Below are 15,228 nucleotides of genomic sequence, written 5' to 3' on the forward strand. Positions count from 1 at the left end.
CAAGTGATTTGTTCAAGGTTGCACAAATGTAACTTGGTAGAGCTGAGCTTAGAGCTAGGTTTGCTGACTCCAAATCTCCTGGTCTTTCCACATCGACATACTCCCAGGACTTGGGTTTAAATTCTGGCACCATTGCTTAAAAGTTGTATGACCTTGAGCCAATTATTTGTTCTAGCTCTGGGCCCCTCTGTCCTCTCTATAAGATGAGAGGGCTGGCCTGGAGAGCGTCTGGGGTCCTTTCCAGCTCTGGGTCTTGCAAAGATATCCCCAGGCAGAGTATCTGTCCAAGAAGTGACCGAGCTGGGGCCTGACTGCTCCAGGGATGGTGCTGACAAGCCGCTGGTCTCCTTCAGACTCATCGCCCAACCACGCCTGAGCTCAGGACCAGATGCCGCTTTGTGTGAGCCATCTTCGTGCAGGGACCTCCTGGGACCTCTCTTCAAGAGGCTTCGTTCCAGTTGGCAGTGCCAGGATGATGCAATGGGAGAATGGACCAGCCACACTCTCAAGAGTCCACTCTCCCCTCTCTGTCCCCACACCAGGAATGGAACGTGAAATTGCCACCCTGGCCGGCTTCTGCTTGGCAAAGAAGACACTTCCGACTTTGGAGAGAAAGGGGCTTAGCGAGCTTAGGAAGGAGGCTCCAGCGGCTTGTTGGACATCAAACAGAGCTTGCAAAACAGGATTTTGGTGAGATAAGTGTAAAGGAATTAGAAACACACGGGCCAGACTTCCCTCTGACATGCCCATTGCTGCCTCTGGGGAGGCTGGCCTGGAGAGTGTGGCTTCCAATTGTGCAGGAGAGAAAGTGTTGGCGAGAACAGTCCTTCAGCAGAGGTTGGTCCCAGGAGTCTGGTGTGCCCAGGCCCGGGTGGGGCCACATCCTGCCTCACTTCTGCTTTACTCTCCTTTAGTTTTGAATAGAGATACCGAAGACAAGGTCAGCCCTCAAGGACCCTGTCATTCAGATGGGAAAAGTGTCTGGCTTTTCTGTTTATATTTCTAGGCTTAGCACAGTGCTTTGTATACAGTGAGTGCATAATTAATGTTTCATTCATTCATTCAAATGAGGCTATTCCTTGGTGCTGATCCTCTCAGGCCTTCTTGTCAGCCAGTCAGTAATTATTAAGTGTCTCCCGAAACACACACACACACACACACACACACACACACACACACACACACGTCCCGACCCTGGTAGGGGGGCCCTACATTCTAAAGTCTATATGAAGTCTCTGAAGGGATCTCAGAGGCTTTCTAGTCCAATCTGCACCTGAATCTTCTCTGCAACCTCTCTACCAAGTGGTCGTGCAGAAGACTGGAAGAAACAGGGAACTCACTACTTGCCAAGGGGACCCATTCCACAGATGAATGGCTCTAATGGTGAGGGAGATTTTCCTTGGAGTTAATCTAAATGTGTCTCTTCGCAACTTCCCTCAACTGTTCATTGTTTCACCCTCTTGGGCCAAACTGAGCAAGGCTGATCCCTCTTCCACACAAGACGCTTTAGTATTTGATGTTTTATTTCATTCTGCCTTAATGTCCCCATTTCCTTGAATTGATGCTTGTACAGCCTGGGCTCCAATCCTTTCACTGTCTGGGCTGCCTGCTTCTGTACAGCTCCTCAGCATGACTTCCCTGAGTCCCCTACATTCCTTCTCCGCTATGTCCTGTTCCAGCTGGGGACCCTGCACCCTTGCTGACTACCAGAGAACAGGGCCACCTTTTCCTAATGAAGTGTCTGGCACATCAGTGAGCAGGGGTCTGTCCGCAGCCCCATTGCCTGGGGGATGCCCTTTGGGATGCTATGGGCCATACAAAGCTGTTCTTTGCCTGCTGCAATCAGCACCTTGGGAATGCCTTTGATGGAGCTCTTTCAGCTCCCCAGCCAATCTGTGGCTGAGAGCTAGAAGGAGCTGGCTTTGAGACAAGAGCTTGAGAATACATGGCGAGTTCTTGGAATCACAAACACATGTCCACACGAAATGTGATGTAAACACGTGCGAAGGCTCCATGTGCAGATGGGACTCGTGACTCAGGTCCCTGCCCCACCCCATCCCCTTCTCCGTTATTCCAGAACTAATTACAGTGACATTCTATCCCTGGACCTTGGACATGATGAAGGGATGAAGCCAGGACCTGGTCTTTTTCAGGACAGATGTCAGTGGGAGGCACCTCCTCAAGTCCTCCATCTTTGGAATTTCTGGTCACAGAGTTATGGGATTTAGAGTTGGCAGCAATGTCAGAACAGAGATTGGGGAACATCAGAGTTAAGAGAGATCATATGAACAGAGAAGTCAGAGCTGGGAGGGATTTAGAATATGGAACATGAAACGTTCTAAGAGACCTTGGAGACGACCTCATCTCAATTTCCTCATTTTACAAATGGGGGGAAAAGAGGCTCAGAAGTAGCTTTTTGGATAGCCTGGGGTCAACAGTGTTGATGTAGGGTAAATGAAGCTGCTCTGAATGTTGAGTAATGAGATCTGCATTCTATTCCTGAGTTGACTGGGCAAAGCCTGTCCTTTCTCTGGATCTTAATGCTTACCTTTGTAAAGGAGGAAGTCAGACTCCAAAGTCCTCTCTCATGCTATATCCGAGGATCCACATTATCACTCTGGGACTCAGTTTCTTCACCTGTCAAAGCAGGGTAATAACCCATTCTACCACCCTTTCCAAATCACTAAATCAGAACTGATATGGCAGAAAGATATAGATAGTATTTTAAACCAAAACCAGGGGCATGTTCTACTTTTCTTTGGGTGGAAGATTGTTGGTGTGTGGGGTAGGGGTGAGAGAAAGCAGATTTCAAAATAGCAAAGGTTTAAAAATGTACATCCCTTGGCCCCAACACCAAATCAGTCCATTCATCAGCTCAGGAGCATTCCTTCCTGGAAAGCGCTGGCTGAATTCTATTCAGGGTGGGCACTGCTCCTTCTATTGGCAGGCTGGGTGGTCACCCATTCTAAGGAGGAGCCATGTGTGGCTCTCTGGTCTTCTGGGCCTCCAGGGATCTGGGAAGAGGCAGAGTCAGGGGCTTTCGAGAGGCTCCACACTGGTTCCCCAGAAATGTGCCTGCCCTTTGTCCTCTTTCAATGGGGTGCCCGGACCTCTGCTGACCCTCCCAGTCTATGGGCATCCCTGGGCAATAGCACCTCCTGACTGATGGGTTTGAAATGTTTCCAAAGCAAATGGGTGGGTTTTCACCCCTACCTTCCTCCTTTGAAGTTTTGTGAAGAATTTCCTAAAGAATGTAATGAAAAGAAGAGAAAAAAATGTTATTAATATTATTTTGTCAAAATATTTTTGTAGCATAATATATTAATAATAAAAGATATTCTAAGTTCTCTCTGGTTGACTTTGCCTCTTCCCTTGTTTTCCAGAAAATATTCTGGGGAAAAGCCACAAAACTGTGGGTTTGGAGTCAGCAGTCATGTACTAGATTGTCTGCTCTGCTGTTTCATTACTGTATGACCTTGAGCAAGTCACTGACTTGTTCTGGGCTGGTTTCTCCATCTAGAAAATGAGAGGTTTAGACTAACCTAATTCAACTGGCCTTTGCCTTGGAAAGAACCTAATGAATGACTAATGGGCGGTTGGTGCCCAAGAGAAATAGGAAGAGAGTGAGTACCTAGTTTCTCTTGATGAATTCAACTCACTTGTACCAGTTGACTCCCATCTTGAGTCCTAAAAGAACTGGCAGATGGGGTTGCAAGCCACTCTCAGGCATATCTGAAAGACAGTAAAGACCAGGAGACGCTTGAAAGAACTGGAGAAAGCAGAGGATGTTCCAATTTCAAAAGAGAAGAGAATCAAGGAAAGACCAGTGAACTTGACTTTGATTCCCAGAAAAAAATCCACAGTGGGTTATTAAAAAGGAGAGAGATAAACATCTGGAAAAAGAAGCAGTGATCACTAAGTCATCCTGGCTTCTTCAAAAGCAGGTCTTGCCAGACTTACAGTATTTCCCTATATGACAAGGTTAATAAAATGGTATGTGGTAGACAAAGTTTATTCAGATTTTAGAAAAGCTTCTCAATGAAGTCTCTCATGCTAGTCTTGTGGCTGAGCTGGAGAAAAGAAACCCAGACCATGGGTTTTCTTCTTTCCTGGGTCACTGACCCCTCCTTGGCAAATGACTGGGAAAGACCATGAATGGATCATGTTTTTAAATGCACAAAACAAAATGTATAGGATTACAAAAGAAACTAGTTATAGTGAAGTACAGTCACTAGCAAGTTGTACATAATAGATTTGCAGTTTCATGTGCAATTATCTTTTTATTATACTCTGTTATGGAAATGATTATTTTATTCCATAAATTAGAATTTTGATAAATAATTTTTAAAAAAGAAATACAGTCACTAGAATGTATTCTTTTTTAAAAGCTCATAGACCTCAAGTTAAATAAGTCTGATGGGCTAGTAAAGAGTAAACAGGTTGGCTTTCAGCAGTGAGGACCTCACCGAGATGAAATAGCAGCATTTTAGTGATTATGGTCAGCACAGGTGGGCGATTTCCTCCAGGAGTGCTTAACGACTCATGAGTAGGCATGGAGAAAGTGAATGGTGGGGGTATTATAGGGTTACAGTGGATGGGATGAAAGGGAAATAAATGATGGAATTGGAAGAAAGGAGGAAGGGACTTAAGGGTAGAGAAGGGGGAACATTGATCTGTTTAACTATGGCAGCAAGATTTTGAAGGGAGAAAAGTGAGACCAGATTAGGGGGTGATGAACTAGGAAAGCAAGGAAGGGCCAAGTGACCAAAGTTTGAGGTGAATAGACTTAGAAGGGGTCAAGAATAGGGAAATATAGAAGGACCAGAAGTTCTTGTCAGATTTTCAGAGTTTGAGATTGTGAAGGTAAAAGGTGTATTGGTTGTAATGAATTAACTTATGGGTAAGACCATGCTTTTGTGTGGCTGAGGTATAGTTAAGTGTAAGTCATGGAAATTAAGGTCAACAAACTGGCAGGCCAACAAGGGGATGTCAGCACGTGTGCTGAAGTCCCCAAGGGTAGACTTGCGTTGGTGAAGAAGACTGTGAACTAGGTGTTATTAATTGATTCAATGATTTATTAATTGAAAAAAGGAGGGACAATGACCTGGTAGTTAGTAAATAATTGCTACCAGGATCTGGACAGGGCAATAAATCAGTATGAAGCCAACCTCAAAGGAAGAGAATTTGTTGACTGATGGGCATAAGGGAAGGGTCCAGAAGTGGGAGTGAGGAACAAGGAATAGGCCTGATCTTCCTCTTTGCCTACTACATTAAAGAACAGAAGAAAAGGAGCTCCAGTTCTAGAGAAGAGGGACGGGGATGCGGTGTCTGCTTGGGAGGGGGTGGGGAAGAGTCACACCTTTGATTTCAAGGAGATGACTAGAGGATAAAAAAGAGGAGGTCTAGTGTAAAAGGTAGCTTGTTAACAACAGAGCGCCAACCCCAATAACGCAGCTTTATTCCAGAGTCACAAGAAGTCAGAGACAAGAATGGAATCGGGCATTCTAAAAAGCAGTGACCTAAACTGCAAACCAAGATGTTATGTCCTGAAAAGATTAACATAATCATCAATGAGAAAGATGGCTCTTCAACAAAAGAGAGATATTTGAGGCCTTCCTGCAGAAATAAAATAAAGCCAAAGTGAGCAAAATATTCATCTTCAAAGACTCCAAATAAGAGAAATCTTAAAAAGATAAGTACAAGAAAATTAATTTTTTTATGTTTAAAAAACATTGTTAAAAAACTGAACTGATAGAAAAGAGAACAAAAGGAAGTCATCAAGAGAGAAAAAAGACTTAATGGGTTAAAGATGTACGGGACCTTTAATAATAAGTGAAGGGAAGATGGAAAAACTATGTTCTATAAATAAATCATTTGATCAACAAGCATTTAATAAAAGCGCTGTACAAAGAAGTAGAGATAAAAAAGGGGGGGGGGGGGAGTCCTTGCCCTCAAAAGGCTTACATTCTAATAGGAAAGACAAGTACATGTATAAGTATATATAAGATACAGACCAAATGGACACTAAGTGACTTTAAAGAGAAAGGTTCTAACAGACTGGGGAATCTAGAGAGGCTTACTGAAGGTGGTGGGTGTTTGGGGGAAGGGAATACCATAGGGAAAAGTTGTGAAAATGAGAACAAAGAAGGCAAAAGCTAGAAGGAATTGGAATTGGATACGCCCACTTGCTCAGTCCCTGTGTAAGCAGGAAAAGCATAGTAATTTTTTTTTTTTTAAGCAATTGGGCTTAAGTAACTTGCTCTGGGTGTGCTGATGAGTATCTGAGCCCAGATTTGATCCAGGTCATCCCGACACTGGAGCCGGTGCTCTTACTCGCTAAGCCACCTGGCCACCCCTAAGCAATTGGGGTTAAGTAACTTGCTCAAGGTTACATGGCCAGGTGTTTCTGGGTGGGTGCTAAGTGTCTGAGCCTAGATTTGATCCCAGGTCATCCCAACACTGGGGCCAGTGCTCTTACTCACTGTGCTACCTGGCCACCCCAAGCATAGCAATTTCTGAAATCTCTCAACATGATTGGAGGCAAGAGGAAGGGACTATGACAGAATATAACAAAATCAATGCAGTGGGTAGATGAAGCGGGGAAAACAGAAGTCTTACTTTTTTGTAGGGGTATGAAATGGTAGGACTAAAGAATGTTCCCATGTGGAGAAGTGTATGCCTGTGGTAAGAAATGGGAGCCTTATAATGTTTTGTTTGATTTGGTGTTTTTCCCAGGGAAATTTACAGATTAGGAGACTGTCTGCTCCAAGGAAAGTGTTGTTCTTCCCAGGGCTGAAGTCCACCTCAAGAGAGGGGATGTATGAGTCCCCAAAGGCATCCAGAACCTGGGGTGGGCAGCATGTATGGGGATGGAGGTGAGGGAGAGCAGTAGCATAAAACCAGAGAGACAGTAAGTGATAACAGGAAGACTGGACCTCTTGACTCAAGACACAGAATTTCACCAAACAACACTGTTTCCTTCCTGGAAACTGCTTCCTTCATGAACTGACATTTCTAAGAGTGAGAGACAGCAGATAAACAAAAAGTAGGGTGAGGCAAGATCTACAGATAGAATGATTTCAGAATGAACTACAAAAGGGAGTTCCAGGTGGGTACTACAAAAGTGCTACCCTTATGGGAGACAGAGGAAGAATAGAATTTGGAGTAGAATGAAAGGGAAGAGAAATGCAAAGGATAAAGTAAGCTAACTTTCTTCTTGGAAATGGGCACAGCAAAAAAAAGTCACTTGATTAATAATATTTATTAAGTACCTACAGTATATCAAGCACTGTGCTATATGCTTGGAATATGAAAATACAGTAAAAGAGCTGAGGAAATCTCTGTCCTTGAGAAGCTTACAATCTGGCTAAGGAGGAATCCCACCCTGAGATTTTTGGTTTAAGACAGAAGAAAAATTTTGAATCACACACCCACTGGCTGGTAAAAGAAAGGGTTAAATGAATCAAGTAAGTGAGCAAATAAATAAAAAAAGAAAGGGAAAGAGAAACAAATGAACAATTTAAACAAAGTCAAGGAACTTGGGATAGGGCAAGTAATCAGTCATGGGGCAGGGGAAAAGATTATGAGAAGAGACAACCATCAAATTACTGCAGATGAAATTAATCATAAGGACAAATTGCTGGCTTGTTTAAAAAATCAATATGAAACAAATAAATGGAGGAAAATGTAAACCTAATAAATGTAACCTTGAATATGAACTTATTAAAACAATCTAATAAAATAAAAAGTGTCAAGATGGAAAGAGTTTTTAAAAATTGAACATTTTGTTACATACAAGAAACATATCTAAAAATAAAGACATTTGCAGAATGAAAACAAGCAGCTATAATAAAATTTAGTAGATGTTGATTTTAGGAACAAATAGGAGTTGCAATTATGCTGTCAGCTGTAGCAAAAATAAAAATTTTAAACGTCAAGAGATGAAAATTGCATAATGTTTAAAATTACCATAGACAATGAAACAACAGCAGTATTAAACGTATATGAACCAAATGTCATAGTATCCAAATTCAAAAAGAAAAAGTTAACTGAATCACAAAACATAAAATAATGCAATAAGTATAGGACTTTTAAATATTCTCATATCAGAGCTATAGAAACCTAACAGATAAATAAAAAGAAAAATATACAACTGAAAAAACTGCTAGAGAAGTTACTTTTGAAAGACTTATGACATCGAATGGGAACATGAAAAAATAATATATACTTATATATTTATTAATATATATTTCATAAATGCATATTCATATTTTTCAGCATCACATTGTACCTTTAGCAAACAAAACCATGTATTAGGGTTCAGATAATTTACAAATGAAATAAAAATGCTTAAAAATAATAATGTAATAAAAATTAAGCATAGGGCAAGTAAGAAATGATAAATATGAAAAATTCAGAGAATCACGTAGAAACATAAGAACTGATTCAGAACAAAGTAGGCAAAGCTAAGAAAACAATATACATAATGAGACCAGTGGCAGTGCAAACAGCAGACACCCAAAGCTGTTTAATTAAAAATGACTAGGTTGGCATGCTATAATGAACAGGATTGTAAAACAGCTTGAATTTATTCCATGTGAGATTTATTTGAAGCCACTGGGAGCTTTAAGCCTAGAAAAGTATTGGGGAGGTAGGAGAAATATCCTTAAGGATTTGAAGCACTATCACATAGAACACAGATTAAGCCTGTTCTGTTTTACCTAAGGTCAGAATCAGGAAACTGGGGTGAATTAGCTGAGGGGCTAATTTGGGGTCCACATGTTGAAGAACTTCTTTCTGTTGAGTGCTGTCTGAATGGGAATCAGGCTGCCTTGATACATGGTGGGCTCCTCCTCATTGAAGGTCTTCAACCCATAGCTTGTCCTACTTATTAGGTAGGTCATAGAAGATTCTCTCATTGTGAGTTGGACCAGCTGATCTGCAAGGGTCTTTACAGCTCCAAGTGAGTCTGTGATCACTGGGCTCTTCCTATTGTGGCTACTTTCTTCTTTTATTCTTTTGGTTGTCAATGTTCTTCTAAAGGTACTCAGAATGAAAGATACACACACACACTGTACATATACATATATACACACATACACATTTTTTGTCCTGGGTGCCATATACCATCATATATACATACACAGGTAAGTATATACACACATAGATACATACATTTATATCTTTTGTCCTGTGTGTCATATACCATGATGTGTATGTATATATGTGTGTATATGTACATGTATATAATATATAATGTGTGTGAATGTATGATTGTATATGTATATGGAATATATACAAATCTTGTTTGAGGAGGAGTATTAGCAGTTGAGAATCAGAAAGGTTTCACATAGAAAGTGGTCCTTGAGCTAAGCGTTGAAGGAACAGAGATACTGTGAGACAAGTGTGAAGACTAAGCATGTTCTGTGCCTGTGGAGTGACCACACAAAGGCACGAAGGTAGAAGGTGGAATATTCTAAGTAAGGAACATACAGAAGATGGCTTGGCTGGTTGGGATAAAAAGTGAGACCCAAGAAGGCTTGAAGAAGAGGTGATGAGCTTTAAAAGCTAAAGAGAAGAATTTCCCTAAGAGTGCCATGGCTTACAAAGTGCCTCTGGAGTATGCTGAATAAATGGGAGAGTGACATGGTCACTTCCACACTTCAGGAGGATTCCTGGTGGTTGTGTGGCTGTGTGGAGGACAGACTGGCTATTGCAATCACGCAGGTGACAGGTGACGAGGGCCTGAGCTAATGTGGTAGCCAGGTGAGTAGACGAAAGGGGGAACACGCGAGAGGGATATTATAAAGATAAGAACAGCAAGGCGTGGCATTGGATTGGATATGTGGTGGAGAGGGGTCAAAGATTTTATCAAGGCTGTGAACCTGAAAGACCAGGTAGGTGATGGTGTCCTTGGCAGTAGGAGGAAGCTAGGAAGAGGGGAGGGCTTTAGAGGAAAAGATAATGGGTTCTGAGTTGAAAATGTTGACTTTAAGGTGTCTTTGGGCCATCCAGTTCAAAATGGTCAATAGACAATTGGTGATGCAGTCCTGGAGCTCAGGAGAGAGGTCAGGGCTGGATATATAGGTCTAGCAATCATCAACATAGAGATGATCATTGAACCCATGTGAGTTGACAAGCTCACCAAGACAGTGTAGAGATAGGAAGGTCCAAGATAGAACAAGGGGGACCCCCCTCAGTTAGTGGGAGGGATCTGGGATGACAAGCCAGCAAAGGAGACACAGGTAAGCAAGAAAATCCCCCCTTTACACACAGAAGTTCCATGTTCTGTGAGGCCACTCACTCTTCCCAGAGCCCAGAGGCTCTTGCCAGCCACGTGGCCAGGTTCTGGACAGATGTGTTCTCCACCCGCTCATAAATTCCAAAGCCAACCGAGAATCAGGCTGCAAACAGATGGACAGTGTAATGAAATCCCCCAAATGAAGAACAGGCGAGTTTCTTGTTATAAAGAGAAGTTCCTGCCGGGAAAGTGTGGGATGCCAGGGGATTCTTGCATTCCAATTCTGGTACGTGGGTTGGTGGGTCTCTGAGAGAAAGGGTCGGCATGTGCGCGTGGATGAGCATGAGTGTGGTTGTGTGTGTTTGTGCATGCCATGGGGGAGTGGGTTTCTACAAAGGCTGTGACTAAAGATTGATTTCTGGCTAATGGGCATAGCAGAGAAAAATGATGTGGAGGGCCATGAATTGGGCTTCTGTTTAAACCTCTCTTCTCCAGTCCTCTAAACTGAATTCTAAGTTAGTAGTCTTGGATCTGGAAGGAATTCAGAGGATATCCCCTCCCAGTCCTCGTCTACTCTACATTTCTGACAGGGACCAGAGAGTCCCAGTTTGAGTACCTATAGTTACAGGAGACTCATTACCTTTATTTTAAAATACATGCTTATTGATAATTTTAGCTTCTACAGCTAGACTTTTTCCTTTATCTTCCCCTCCTCTCCCTAACAACAACAACAAAAATTTAAAGAGGAAGAGGGGAAAAAATCAGCAAAATTGATTGTGTGGGTATGTGTCTGTCTCTATCAATAAACTGACATTATATGCAGTGTTCAACACCATTGCTTCTACAAAGGAGCAGGGGGAGGCGACTTCTCATATCCCTTGTTTGGGACTAGGCTTGGTCTCCATAAATTTGCAGCATTCTGTTTTCATTCTTTCATGGTGTTAGTTTTTTTATTGACATTGTTGCACTCATAGTGTATATTGTTTTCCTACCTCTCCTTACTCTGCATCAGTTCATGTAAATCTTTCCATACCTCTCTGTATTCCTTACATAAACCACTTTTTTTTATCAACACAGTAGTATTCCACTACATTCCTATAGCACAATTTGTGTAGCCATTCCCCAGTAGATGGGCATCTACCTTGTTCCCAGTTAGGTCATGAACTTTAAAAACAGCCTATTCCGTTGTGGGACACCTGAGATTTTTTTAAACTGGAAACGTCCCTCCCTCTGATTTGCATCCATTGGTCTTTGTTCTGTGCTTGGGGGAGAGGGGTGGCAAGAAGAACAAGAGGGATTTGACTTTTTTTGAGTAACAGTCCTTTTGCTATCTGCAGACATCTGTCGCCTCCCCTCCTCCAGTTGTGTATTCCTGTCTTGGACTGCTTGGACCAGATCTCTTTCTGTTTGAGAAGCTGTCCTATTGTCTTGCCAAGCAGTTATGAAAGAGCAGCTAAGGAGACAAAGTCAATATTCTTGGAGGAGCAAATGATCACAGCTTCAGAAACACCACCACCTTGTCTTTGAGGGCTGGAATGAAAACATTATTGCTTGGCAACCCGGCTACATCAACAAGGGTGAGGGTTCTCTCTATACCCAATACACTAAGCACATGTTGTACTTGGACACATCTTAATAGCCCAAGTAGATGGTTGGTCCCACAGCAAATGCCTCCACAATGGGAGCCTTCGTTCCTTCCCTTGCCCTACTCAAACAAGCCTCTGTAGCTGTTCTGGGGGAGGTGGGAATGGGGCAAAGTTTCCATCTGGGCCTTCCCCTGGGAGCTCAGACTGTGGATGGAAAGGTTTGTGCTGAATGCTTGCACTGATGGGGTGGTCAAACATTTCTCAAATATTTTCTTTACCAGAATATGGTTTGCAGTTAAAATGCCACCTGTTGGAGATGCTGAGGAAGAAAGCAATTTCTCTGGACAAATTGCTGAATGAATAGAGTGTGTACATGGTCTGGAACCAGGAAGTTGTTTTTATATGGCTCTAAAACTGGGAGGGAGAGTCAAGGATGGTCAAGAACACAAGTGGAGCCCATAGACAATCTGTTCGACCATTAGTAAGACCCTCTTGATACTTGTTTCTTCCCTCAAGTAAAAGATCTAGAGAGTTCTGGCATCCTGTGTTCTAAAGTTCCTCTGAGCTCTGACATCCTGTGAGCTCTGACATCCTGTGTTCTAAGGTTCCTCCCAGTTCTGACATTCCCTGTTTTAAGGACCCTTCCAGTTCTGACTTTTTCTGTTCTAAGGCCCCTCCCAATTCTAACCTTTCCTGTTCTATGGGCCCTCCCCATTTTGACATCCTCTAAGGGCCCTCCCAGTTCTGACATTGTCTTCTAAAGCCCCTCCCAGTTTTCATGTCATAAATTTTATGTCCCAAGTTCCCTTCTACATTCTATAACTCTCTTGTCTCCCTTATAGAATGGTAGAGCCCTTTCTTGCTAGCAACTGGTGCTTAGTAATTCCACTCCATAGAGAAATTATGAAAGAAATTATGGAAGGGACAGTTTCTGAGAAACCTGGGAAGACATATGAATTGATGCAAAGTAAAGTGAGTAGAACCAGGAGAACAATGTATATAATAGCAACTGGGCTATAAGACTTAGGAACTTTGATCAACACAATGAACAATTGTAATTCCAGAGGACTGATGATGAAGCATACTATCCACCTCCATGTTTTCCATGATACAAATTTCCCCATTAGCTATATCCATATACCATATAATTTGTTCATCCATTTCTTGAATGATGATCCCCTCAATTTCCAATATTTTACTACGACAAAAAGAGTTGCTACAAATATTTTTTGTATATATGGGCCCTTTTCTTCTTTCTTTGATCTTTTTAGGGCATAAACCTAGTATTTTAGTGGTATTGCTGAATCAAAGAGTATGCCAAATTTAATGATTTTGAGGGGACATAGTTTCAAATTACTTTTCCGAATGGTTGAACCAGTTCACAACTCTACCAACAATGCTTTGAAGTACCTGTTTTCCCATAGCCCTTTCAGTATTTGATATTTTCCTTTTTTTTGTCAACCTATCCATTCTGACAGGTGTAAAGTGGTAACTCAGTTGCTTTAATTTTCATTTCCCTAATTATTAGTGATATAGAGGTTTTTTAATATGACTATTGATAGCTTCAATTTTTTCTTCTGAAAACTGCCCATCTACATCCTGTGGCCATTTATCAATTAGGGAATAACTCTTCTTATAAATTTTATTCAGTTCCTATATATTTTAGAAATAAGACCTTTATCAGTGAAACTCATCGCAAAGATTTTCCTCCCAAATTTCCTACTTCTTTTCTAATTTTAGTATTTGTTTTGTTTGCACAAAAACATTTAAAAATTGTATGTAATCAAAATTGTCCATTTTATCAATTGTAAATCTGTCTTATATCTTGTTTGGTCTAGCTCTTCCCCTATCCATGGATCTAACAGTTAATTTCTTCCACGCTCTACTAAATTGCAAATGACGTCACCCTTTATGTCTAAATCGTGTACTCATTTGGAGTTTATCTTGGTGTGTGGTGTGAGGTTTTGGTCTGTACCCAGTTTCTATCAGGCAGTTTTTTCAACATCAAGAAAATTAAGTTCTAAACTCTATTATATGGAGATGTGTCCAGCCCGATTTAACTGCAAAGTATCTGAGACCAAGACAGCTCATAAATCATACAGTGCTGGGACCAGCAGAGACTGGGCAGATGGGTCCTTTTGGGAGCTACCTCTTACAGTAGAAACCTGGTCCTAGGAAAAGGAAGTCTGGGAAACAGCAGCTCTGCCACATAGGCTCTGGCTGGCTTCCAGGGACTGTCTCAAGTCCAGACCCTCCCAGTTTTTGTTGAATAGTATGTGTTGTCCCAATATCTGGGATCTCTGAGTTTATTGAAACCTAGGTTGCTCATGTACTTCTGTATATTGTGTGCCTAATCTGTTCCTTTTATTTCTTACCTAGTGCCAAATTGTTTGAACAATTATAGCTTTGTAGTATTGTTTGATATTAAGTACTGATCGACCTCCTTTCTTCCCTTTTTTCCCATTGATTTCTCTGATGTTCTTGACCTTTTGTGCCTCCAGATGAATTTTGTTATCATTTTTTCCAACTCTATAAAGTAATTCTTTGGTAGCTTAATTGGTATGGCACTGCATAAGTAAATTGATTTAGGTAGTATTGTCATTTTGTATTATATTGCCTCTGTTTATTCATGAGCAATTACTATTTCTTCAATTATTTAGATCTACTTTTATTTGTGTAAAGAGTGTTTTGTAATTGTGTTTGCACAGTTTCTGTGTGTTTTTTGACAGGTAGACTCCCAAGTATTTTATGCTGACTCTAGTTATTTTTTTTTTTTTAAGCAATCGGGGTTAAGTAACTTGCTCAAGGTTACACGGCCAGTTATTTCTGGGCGTGGTGCTGAGTGTCTGAGCCCGGGATTCGATCTCCAGGTCGTCCCAACACTGGAGCCGGTACTCTTACTCGCTGAGCCACCTGGCCACCCCTAAGCAATTGGGGTTAAGTAACTTGCTCAAGGTTACACGGCCAGGTGTTTCTGGGTGGGTGCTAAGTGTCTGAGCCCGGGATTCGATCTCCAGGTCTTCTCAACACTGGAGCCGGTGCTCTTACTTGCTGTGCTACCTGGCCGCCCCAGACTCTAGTTATTTTAAAATGGAATTTCTCTTTCTATTTCTTCTTGTTGGCTTTTGCTGGTAACACACAAAAAATGCCAATGATTTGTGTGGGTTTATTTTATATCCTGCAACTTTGCTGAAGTTAACTGTTTCAACTATTTTTTAGTTGACTCTCTAGGGTTTTCTAAGTGTGCCACTGTATCGATGGCAAATACGATGGTTTTGTTTTTCATCATTTTTATCAGATACTTGGCTAAAGATACAGATGGCAGGCTTATCAAGCTCTCTTATAACTCAAACAAGCTAGAAACAGGGTAAAAAGTAAAAAATAGAGAGAAAGTATTAGAAT

The sequence above is a fragment of the Petaurus breviceps genome, unplaced genomic scaffold (assembly GCF_028583685.1).
Source record: "Petaurus breviceps papuanus isolate PSGF00001 unplaced genomic scaffold, PetGlider_PUasm1.0 207, whole genome shotgun sequence".
NCBI classification, from domain to species: domain Eukaryota; kingdom Metazoa; phylum Chordata; class Mammalia; order Diprotodontia; family Petauridae; genus Petaurus; species Petaurus breviceps.